This window comes from Pezoporus wallicus, unplaced genomic scaffold (assembly GCF_028554395.1).
Source record: "Pezoporus wallicus isolate ANWC-B61680 ecotype Strahan unplaced genomic scaffold, APGP_CSIRO_Pwel_v1 contig_8089, whole genome shotgun sequence".
NCBI classification, from domain to species: domain Eukaryota; kingdom Metazoa; phylum Chordata; class Aves; order Psittaciformes; family Psittacidae; genus Pezoporus; species Pezoporus wallicus.
The window spans coordinates 283850-294195 of NW_026637801.1; the positions used below are offsets into that span (position 1 = coordinate 283850).

The 10346-nt window shown below is 43.2% G+C and overlaps 1 long non-coding RNA gene across 1 annotated transcript; it reads right to left on the reverse strand.

Annotated features, from left to right (window-relative positions):
• Positions 1–488: 488 nt before the first annotated feature.
• Positions 489–5671, reverse strand: LOC130598323 (uncharacterized). The gene is made up of 3 exons (XR_008971982.1): positions 5552–5671; positions 1529–1660; positions 489–601 (listed from the first exon to the last, which is right to left on the reverse strand). It is a non-coding gene; the product is annotated as an uncharacterized LOC130598323 (long non-coding RNA).
• Positions 5672–10346: the final 4675 nt, after the last annotated feature.

The following is a 10346-nucleotide window of genomic DNA, read 5'->3' on the forward strand; positions in this document are numbered from 1 at the left end:
CCATTTGTCTTCATGCCTCATTCGTCCTTATCGCTGTTATTTCTTCTCAGCAGTAATTTTCTCCTTTGGGTGTTTGCCTCCCTGCACGTTCCACTCTTAGTCTTTACCTAGCTAAACTCAGTGCTTTTTTCTTCTCTCAGATGAATGGCCCTTGCATTCCTCTGATTGTCCTAAATCCCCTCACTGGACCATTTACTATTTGAATTCTTCACTCTCATGCTTAGGGGAAGAGAACTGTGCACACTCTTCTGATGAGGTCAGACTCAGTAAAATCAGCTTAGTGCTTCCCTAGACTTCCAGCCTAAACTGGAAATCCAACTTGGGTATATCTGATCAGTTTTTCTTCTGGCACTTAGTAGTTAACCAATAGACATCCAAGTGCACTTGGGTTTTTCCTCATCCTCAGTCATTTCTAAAAAATAGCTGAAATTGTTACTGCTGCTCCATAAATACTTGTCCATACCTTATAAACTAGTGCATTTTGTGCCTTTTCTATTACTTCAGCGTTCAAGGTCAGTCTTCAGTTAAGAGCCCCATCCTGGTTTGCATTGACGATGCTCCTACCATCTCATGGGCTGTGACACTGGCATACTCAGCGTTCCTTTCCAGGGTCAATACAAAAATGAAATATGCTCAGTCCCACTACTGATCCTCAGGGATGTTTACCAATAGCCTCACTTCAGAACGATCACTCCCTCTCACTGTCTCCCCTTCAGCCAGCACTGTACCCACTTTACAGTTCCTGTATAAATTCTCAGTGCTTTCACTTGAGCTGATAATTTCCCATGTGGCTCTATATCAAATGATATCTTTGGTCTAGATAGATGGGGTATCCTGCAGTTCCTTTGTCTAGAAAGATCATTTATCTTACCAAATTTATCACAGATGGACACGGTTTGCCCAGAAGAATTTAATCAGCAACAGGACGGTGGCTGACTAACAGAAAATCCCCGGAGCTCTGCTGGATGCACACACTGCTCGAGGGGACCCCAGGGCCACAGACAGTATTTCCTGCACTGCTGCCCCTTGAAATGACCCACTCTGCCACCAGCAGATGTGAATAGGTGGTGACTCTCATTCCTGGTACGGAGGTTAAAGTCAACACAAGTGATGTATTTCCATACATCGAGCAGATACAGCCCAGCACTCCAAGGAGAGGAGCTGAAGCATTTACCTGCTTTATTTTGGTTGCTGTTATATATGTATTTGTTTATTACAAGAGAAAAGGGGCACGTTTTTTATACAAAACTGATATGTTTAGTGCTTTCATTTTATGTTTTGAGCACTTAAGCTACTCAGTGTTTAAAGGTAGTCTTGGTTCTTTATAACTCTATGCTGACAATAAGAGTCTAAGATAATGGAGCCTAAAGAGAGATTTTGCTGTTCCCATATTGTTTCTGAAATATGGAGCAGTCAAATGAACTCAGTAGAAGGTTTCTAACAGTAAATCTTCAGAAAAAGTGCCTTTAAAAGTAAGGTAGAAATGCTGGGGAAGGGAAAATGGCTTCAGATTTTGGTAAGAACTCACCAAAGTTTTATGAGATTTCCTTAGAGGCCCTGGAGCAAGTTTTCTCTAATTGTGATATCAAAATGCCTCTCCCATCCTCATCATTCTGGTGCTTTGGACCCATTTCAGCAAGCTCTTCAGTACTCAGCATTCCTATCAATTGGAACAGAAACCAAACATGCTTAAAATCAAGTATGGGCTGATCTGGTCTCTGCTGTGAATGAAGCAGCAGACTTCTGGGAGAGCTGAGAAATGGGATGCACTTGTTCAAGTGTCAGCCTCCCTGCAAAGTGATTAAAGGGTGTTCACTAATAAAGGCCTCTGCGCAGGGTAGTCTAAAATTCAGATCCATCCCAGAACAGGCAGGGTGCTGCCATGTCCCATAGACCTAAGCACACTGAAATCCATGCTGCTGGAAGGAAAACTGCTTCAGCCCTTCCCCATCTCACTATTCACATAAAGAACCCAAGGAGGAGTATTTGACTTTTCCTCATCTTCTATGCCTCAATTGCCTTGCACTAGGCTGAAGAGGGAATGGTTAACATGAGCCATCCTTTCCAAGCCCAGCCATCACTGTCCCAGGTTTAGAAAGCTCACGCTGCCTTCCTTCAAGTCTGCCCCTGCCACAGGGTATCCTGAACATGCATCACAAATATTTTCTCTGTTTCTCAGGTTCATAATCTTCCCCAAATCCTGCCTGCTGATCGCAGCCCAAACGTTCATTGTTTCCATCCTGCTAAGAAGTCCTCCTCCCTCTTGGGTGTCTGGTTTTAAATTCTTGCCAGTGCACATTTCCTGAAGTGAATAGAAATATGGGACTCACCTGCACATGCAGTTGATGTGATCTTCCACAAAACCTGCCCACGGGCAATTATGCATTGAAAGGGCAATTACACACAGAGTGACCCAATTTGCATACAAAATCTAGATTATTGCCAAGAATTGCATGTACATATTCAGAAAATAGGGCCCTGAAGACATAAACCATTTCTTCTGCTATCAAATCACTTTCTGCTTCTGCAACAAGGAATGGAATACATAGGAGTCCTATCAGAAAAATGTTATTATCAGAAAATGAGGCTGGGGAGATCAGGTCAGAGTGCAGGCCTGTCCCCACCCTCACTGTCCCCACAGTTGGAAGGATGAAGATCAGCATGCCCCAGGGCTTGCTCAGCACACTCTCTCAGCCTCTAGCAAAGTATGGCTCAGTGACTTTCAGAGTCAAAGAAGGGATTTTAGCATTTAATAGCCTGGATTATTCACTAATAAATGGACTACTGTTGCAGATAAAAATTCTAATGTAGCATAAACCAATTCTGTTTGCTTACATTTGTCCATATCAATATAGTATCTGATGAGCAAATATGCCACAGTGAGCAGATTCCCTTTTCTGCCTCTGCATAGCTCAAGGGATAGTGAGTGAGGAAAGAGGGGTGCAAACACAGGTGCCTCTGCTGTGTCTGCAGAGTGTGTCTGTAAAGAACTCTGCCAGCACAGCAAGATGTCAGAGTGAAGTGATAGCCATGCCTTCTGCAAACCTTCTCACGGTGCACCTTTAGCCTTGGCTGCAATAAGGACCAGCAGCAGAAACATCTGGTTTCAAGACATTTCAGTGCAGCACTGGCGGGAGTTGCTGGTGGTCCTGCAGCTTACACCACAGCACCTGTACCCCCACCCCAGTATTGTGCACATTCTGCAATCATAGAATGGCTGGGGTGGAAAGTTCCTTGAAATCATCAAGTTCCAACCCCTACCACGGGCAGGGACACCTTCCTCTAGAGCAGCTTGCTCCAAGCCCCTGTGTCCAACCTGCCCTTGAACACTGCCAGGGATGGGGCAGCCACAGCTTCTCTGGGCACCCTGGGCCAGCGCCTCAGCACCCTCAGTAAAGAACTTTTTCCTTGTATCTAATGTAAATCTCCCCTGTTTCAATTTGAACCCATCATTACAGTCCCTGATACAGTCCCAGCATTTCTGGAGCCCCCTTCAGACACTGGAAGCTGCTCTGAGGTCTCCACGCAGCTTCTCTCCAGGCTGAACAGCCTCAGTTTTCTCAGCCTGTTTTAGTATGGGAGGTGCTCCAGCCCCTGATCATCCTCATGGCCTCCTCTGGATCAAATCACTATTTCATCTACCTCAGTTTCAAAATGTGGGATTTGAGACGAGGTTATTTCAAGATGCACGAAGACATCAAATTGATAAAATAGCAACATTTTTACTGTCCTGAAAGTTTTAGTGTCCATTCCTAGGAGACAAAAAGAAGGTGGGGGCAAGCAGGGAAGCCAGACAGCAAGAAAATGTTTATTTGCTTCATAAACTCCCTGATAGAGAGGCCGAGAGCACCTTCCTGCATGACAGCCCACAAAACACCCAGTGCGCTCTGCATTGTCACTGAGATGTGGCCTTTATGCTGGTAAATGTTCTCATTTAGCCAGTATATTTCAATAACCCCACTTCCCACTGTCACAGGTATTCAGATTCAGAAAATAAAGCCACCCTTTATAAAAGTACATTTAATGAGAGTTTAATGTGCATGCTGTAAATCTGCAAGCAGCTGGATGTGCTTTTAAGTTTGCTTGACGTCTTTTATTTGTTTAATACATGGGTCTATAAAAGCCGTTTCTCTGAGCCTGCTAATGAGCAATAGGGGACTTGCAGCTCTCTAAAACCTGGAACAAGGCATCAAAATGAAGAATGCAGTAAAGGCTGCTGGAGGAGGGAGCTCCAGATGTGACAAGTGGTGTTTCACGGTGCAGGATGATGGAGCGCCAGCCATGTGGCTGTGGTGTCACACCAGATACAGGCTGGCTTGTAGGAATCCAGGGCCCTTCTTTCAACTGAGCTGAACATGAGCTAATGACTTGTTCCTGTGGGTGCTAATGAGCTTGGCTTTTGTCCAAGGTGCAATAGGAGACTCAGCATGGAAGGCTTAAGAGGATGGGGTAGGAAGAGATAAGACCTTTGTGGAGGACCCCTATGAATTTGAAATAGACTTCTGTGGCTGTAGACAGGCTCTGAAACACCTGAACTGCAGGGATGCCTCTGACATCTGTTCCATGCAGCTCATCCAAAGTGAGGAATAATCCCCAAAAGCCACGCAGAAGGAGGGTCAGTGGCAGTACCAGCCAGCACTGGATTGTACATGCAAGTGCTGGGTGCCAGGTTAGCTCCCAACAGGCCATGGTAGTGCTGCAAGCCCTTGCTTCTAGAGGAGATGCTGTCTTGGAGAGCACCACCTGTCTCAGTGCCCCTGACCCCTCCTTGGTGCTGGGGATGCTGAAGCTTTCCATGAGAAATAGCTACGAGAAGCAGTGCTCCCCCATGTACATCATGGTGTACAAAGAAAAGTGAGCACCCGGAAGCCCTCAGAATCAGCTGAGGTTGGGCTTTCCTCTGAACATGTCCCATGAGAAACATGAAGACACTCACTGAAGAAAAGATTTTCCTAATATATTTTGGTTTGAGAAGTTGCTTTGGAAAAAGAAATCTTTAAGAAAAAAACCCTAAACTAAGGTGTTTTTTCTTGATGTCTTTGAACAAAGCATTGATAAGTTACAGAACAAGATATTTATTTTAAAAGAATAGAATGTGGATAACGAAATGCTTTTCAAGAGAAAGATTTTTTACTTTAATTTCACTAAACAAATTTTCTAAATTCCATCAGGTTGATGTGAAAAGATTTCTTTTTACATTTTCTTATTCAGGTTGTGCAACAGACAGAAAAATCAGTTCTTTGCACATCTTTACTCTTGAATATATTGAATTCCTCAGTGAAGATAGAAAGGATGGGAATCCTGGCGAATTGAGTAATTCAGATGAATAGCGTCTTCAAAGTCAATTACCACTGTGCAGAGATGATATCTACTTCTGTCTCATCTGGACTCTCCAGCTCAATTTTTGCTCTCCCCAGAACATTCTCAAGGTTCTTTATTCTTTTTTCCCCAGGCAAATTATCAAGGGACCTCTCTGTTGTGCACATGGATTAATTAGAGCAAGGAAAATCTCAGAATCACAGTCCTGCTTTATAAAAGAACTCACCTCTACCTTTTCACACCTCGGTCCATACATCTTTGTGATTGCTCGCATCCCATCTGGTTTGGACTCATCCAAAGTGAATCCTTGAGCCTTTCCGCAGAAAGCAGATGGGTGAAAGGCAGCTCCAAGCCACCACAGGGCATCAGTCTGCTCGGATCTAGTAACGCATCACAGCAGATTCCTTCTTGCAGACTATATCAAATTAAGGGAAAATACCAGTAACTATGTTAATATCATTAATATCATTAATATCATGTACATTACTGCTTATGAAAGACAAGCATTTAACTTCCCTGCGTGCCTGTTGGTTTAAAACAGGCGAGCTGACTGCAACACTGGCCTCTGCCTGACTCTTGAGTAAGCAAAGGCATGGATTAAAGCACCTTATCTGCCTGCTGTAACTGTCCACCATGGGCAGAAAAACAAAGTATTAATTACTGCTCTCCCAATGTTCACGTCCATCATACACCTTCCTGTTTAGACCAGCACTGTGCTGTTACACTCCCTATTCTCTATTGCTTAGGAGATAATAAATAAGGCCAATTATTCTTACCAGAGTCATAGTAAGCAAGCTTACTTCCTCCAGTGCAATGTAAATGCCACTTTTCATTCTTTTATGATTCTTTGGTCAGTTGTAGATTCATGGAACTGTGCTTATATCAAAGCTGGTTTTAATTTATTTCGAGATTAAAATTTTATGAGCAATTGCATCAGATGCTTTTCTAAAATTCAAATAGACTGCACTCACCACATTCCCTTCAGCCAGTAACTGTAACTCTACTTTAATAAGATATTGGATTTGTCTGCAAGATTATTATTTTTTTCTGCACAAACCCAGCCTCAAAGAAGTATTTATCTCCCAGTATTTGTTTCAGATTTAGGAAATCTGTGCATGGGAACTGACTGCCCTTCCTCCTCTGGTTTTCTGATGAGTAGAACAATATTTGCATTTCTCTCTTCTTCTGGTACTCCTTAGATACCTCCTATAGTTTCCCAGAAATAAGACAAGTGACTCCATCCTTTATCATCCTGGGACGAATATCACTTCTCTTAGCTGGGCTGTGCATTTTAAATTTCCCAAGGAGTTCCCTAATTTGCCTTATCTCTCTTTTGGGGCTTTTTTATTCATTGCTCTCTTTTTATTTGCGCTTAAAACTGAATATGGATCCACTACACAGACAGACGTGATTTATTCTATCACATATCCCAGTACAAACCTATGCACTTGCATCAGAATGCAAGCACAGTTCCATCGGCAAAGGGGATTCCCTTGAGCTGTGCCACCGGCAAGATGGAATTCTCTGAGCCAACAGGACATCTTTGTCTGAAAAGGGCTCCCCGAAATAGGTGTATCAGGAATGTCACTCCATGATAAGCCTCCTACTGCCTGACAAGAGACTGTTTAGCTACAGCATATAGTAGGATGCTAGGATGTACATACCCTGACTCACAGTAGTTCCTCGTTCCAGAGAGATTGAATATGCATCAGTGTGGAAGGATGTCCATAGACCAGCCCGTGGCCACCTCATATCCAATTCCCAGTTGTCTTGATTACAGCAACATCTGCCTCATCTTAGTGTATTCTCATCTCAGGCAGCCAAGTTGCTTCTGTCAATAATAAAAATAAGTAGCAGAGCAACCAATGTATTATTGATCAGATACTAAATATTTTATTGGTTTTCAATAATTCAACATGGTCTTAAAAAAAAAAATCCCAACCCAAAGCCCCATGAACAATGGAGAAAACTCCCCAAGTCCTGAGAGGGCTTTGGGAAGAATGCTTCAAGGATAAAATCCGTGTTAAAAGTAGCCATACCTCTCTCATTTTAAAGAATGTTTTCAGGTTCGATAACATAGGAAAGGCTTTTATGCACTTAATGATTGGCCTGAGTAGGGTGGGAGGGTAAAATATCTTTCCTATCTCAATAATTTATTAGAAATAATGTTGCAGTGGGAAGTATACAAAAGGTTGCACCCTGATGGAGTAAAGCAGCGAGTATCTGTTTCAATACCATGTTTGCAAGTGACTTTACTTTTATGTGCTACCTCTTTCTTTCCTTAAAGAAACTCAGCTCCTTCTCTTACACTAGAGTTTGTGTCAGATTTACTTATTTTTACCCCAGGTGAAAAAAAAACCCCAACTCTTCTACTTTCAGTTGCAATAGACTGTGAAATCATACACCCGGTGATAGTTTGCTGAACATCAAATACTCTTGTTGCTTTTTTCTGCATTTACTGGCAGAGCTATCATGCAAGCAGTGTAGTTTTTAAAACTATAAATATCACATTTCTCCTCTCAAAAGTGACTTTGTAAAAAATGGCACTGAGGAATTTCACCATATTTTCCTCATTTATAGCTCCAGAGGGATGGTTTCCTCAGAGCCCAGTGCTGCATATTCACCCATACCTGATAATGAAGCTCCTTGGCCCTGAACCAGTAATCAGTCAAAACTTCAGCAATGACTTCATTTAAATGATGCCTGCACTAGGCAGGATTTTGTTTACTCCCTGAACTTTCACCAGTACCTATGAAATGATGGAAATGCTCTTCTTCCCTTCGTCTTCCTGCAAGAATCGCTTGCATCAGCAGTGTACACACTGCAATGAAATAATAGGAAGTGGCAGATCAAGATATTTGGCCAGAGGTTTCTTTCCCAAGGTTCTTCCTCTGCTCTGCTGTTCATGCTGCAATAAATTTTGCTGTCATGAGTCCAATCTGTGCCCATTCCCAGGCTGCATGCATGGATTTAGAGCCTGTCAAACCCTGGACTGGGTGAACCCTCCAGCCTCGCCATGGGCAGTGGTCCAGGCTCCAATGTCTGCAGCACCTTCAGGGAGGCTGAAATCACTGCTGAGGGATCAAACTGAAACTGCTCAGCATCACCTGAGCCTGAGTCACATAAATAGATCTTGGGCCTGGGTTAAGGGGCAATTGTTTAATTAATTGTTTAATTAATTGGCTGCTGGCAATTGGCTCCTGTATAGAGATGATGCAGTGCTCATCTCCCATAAAAGAGGGGCTGCATCAGAGGGCTTATGAATTCATGTCACTGTGAGAAGAGGGTAGATTGACAGGCATCATTCTCTGTCCTCTTCCAGTTCTCTGGCTGTCACTCCTCTTTCCATGTTCATAGTGAACACTCACGTAGCTCCAAGAAAAACCTTAACCCTGGAGGATGCTGTGAGACATGGGTCCAGCTCAAATCAGTGCAGTTCAACTCCAACAGAGATGCAAGCAGAGAAGCTGTGACAGTGCTGACACTTCCCATGTCCCTGCCACCTCATACTCTCCTGTGTGAGCCCACATTAAATGTTCACACTGCTGGGGCTTGGCTGATCTTAGCCCTTAGTTAGAAGAAAATCAGCTTTCTTTGCCCAGCCATTCTTAGAAAAGAAGATGCCATTTGATTTTATTTTAGGTGCAGGCGTTCAGTTTATTAATAATTCTGTGAGCTAAAGCAGCATGGACTAGACCTAATTTCCATGAATGGCAAGCTCATTGGGAAAAAATGGCCTAGCTGGGGGATGAATCACCGTTTTTGTATCAAAGCGGGGAGATTCAGATGAAATGCGTTCCTGGTGCTGATTCTGTCCTCACTAAGCTGCAGTTCCTAATGGAGATCAAAGATCCCATTAGCCAGATTTGATGAAGAGACAGTCCCTCATTATAGACTTCGAACGAGCTGAACAAAACCCATTAAAAAAAACAGGGCCTGCTCTTCCTCTCAGCACAAACCTGGTTCCTCTGCTTTGCTGAAGCATCCCAAGTGAAGATTTTATAAGCTCTTTTCCAGAACTTGCCAGAGTTCTAAGTAATCCATCCTGCTCTCTGACATGGAGGAAGGAATGCAGGAATAGCTCAATAGCTTAAATAAAACAAGTGGGAAGAAAATGCTTTGATAAGAAGTCATCAAAGCATTAAGGCTGTGAATGTAATTTAAATAACAGACTTCTATGGGATGCAAGTGAGAATTCAAGTACTGGAAGAATCCGGGGTTTGGGGTTTGTTTTCCTCTGGCTTGCACACAGGGCCATCGGCTGTGCTGTTCCTGCTAATGCCCAGGAGAAAGGCACATTCAGTAAGGACTGGGAGCAAAGCATCAGTTAAGGGAAGATATTCATTAAAGGCTCCTATCCCAGGCAATCCTGCTGTCACTCACTTACAGAAGAGCTGCTACGTTACCACTGAAGCCTGCACTTGCTGGCCAAGGAGCTAAGTCATCTTTCCAGCAGCATTAGTGTAGCCTGCAGCAACTGGGAAGGCTCTGTAGTAGCCAAAGACCTCACTTCTGGTGCTTTTCCTGTCCTTTCTTGGCCATTGTATAAATATGCATTTATCCTGCCATGCCTTGAGGTCCCACAATACTGGAATCTGCTAATAGCAACATATGCCAGATACCAGGCAGCTAAAAATCAAGATTCGCATTTCTATGGCAAACATATTTCAAAACTTGTCATTTTGTGTTGCAACTTTCTTCACCTTAGAATCACAGAATCACAGAATAGTTAGGGTTGGAAAGGACCTTAAGATCATCCAGTTCCAATCCCCCTGCAATGGGCAGGGACACTACACACTAAACCATGTCACCCAAGATTCTCTCCAACCTGGTCTTGAACGCTGCCAGGGAATGGAGCACTCACAGCTTCCTTGGGCAACTCATTCCAGTGCCTCACCACCCTCACAGTAAAGAATTTCTTCCTTATATCTAACCTGAACTTCCTCTGTTTAAGTTTGAACCCATCACCCCTTCTCCCCATTAATCAATATTCCTGGAAAAAAAAACAAAACTAAAACATTTAAAAA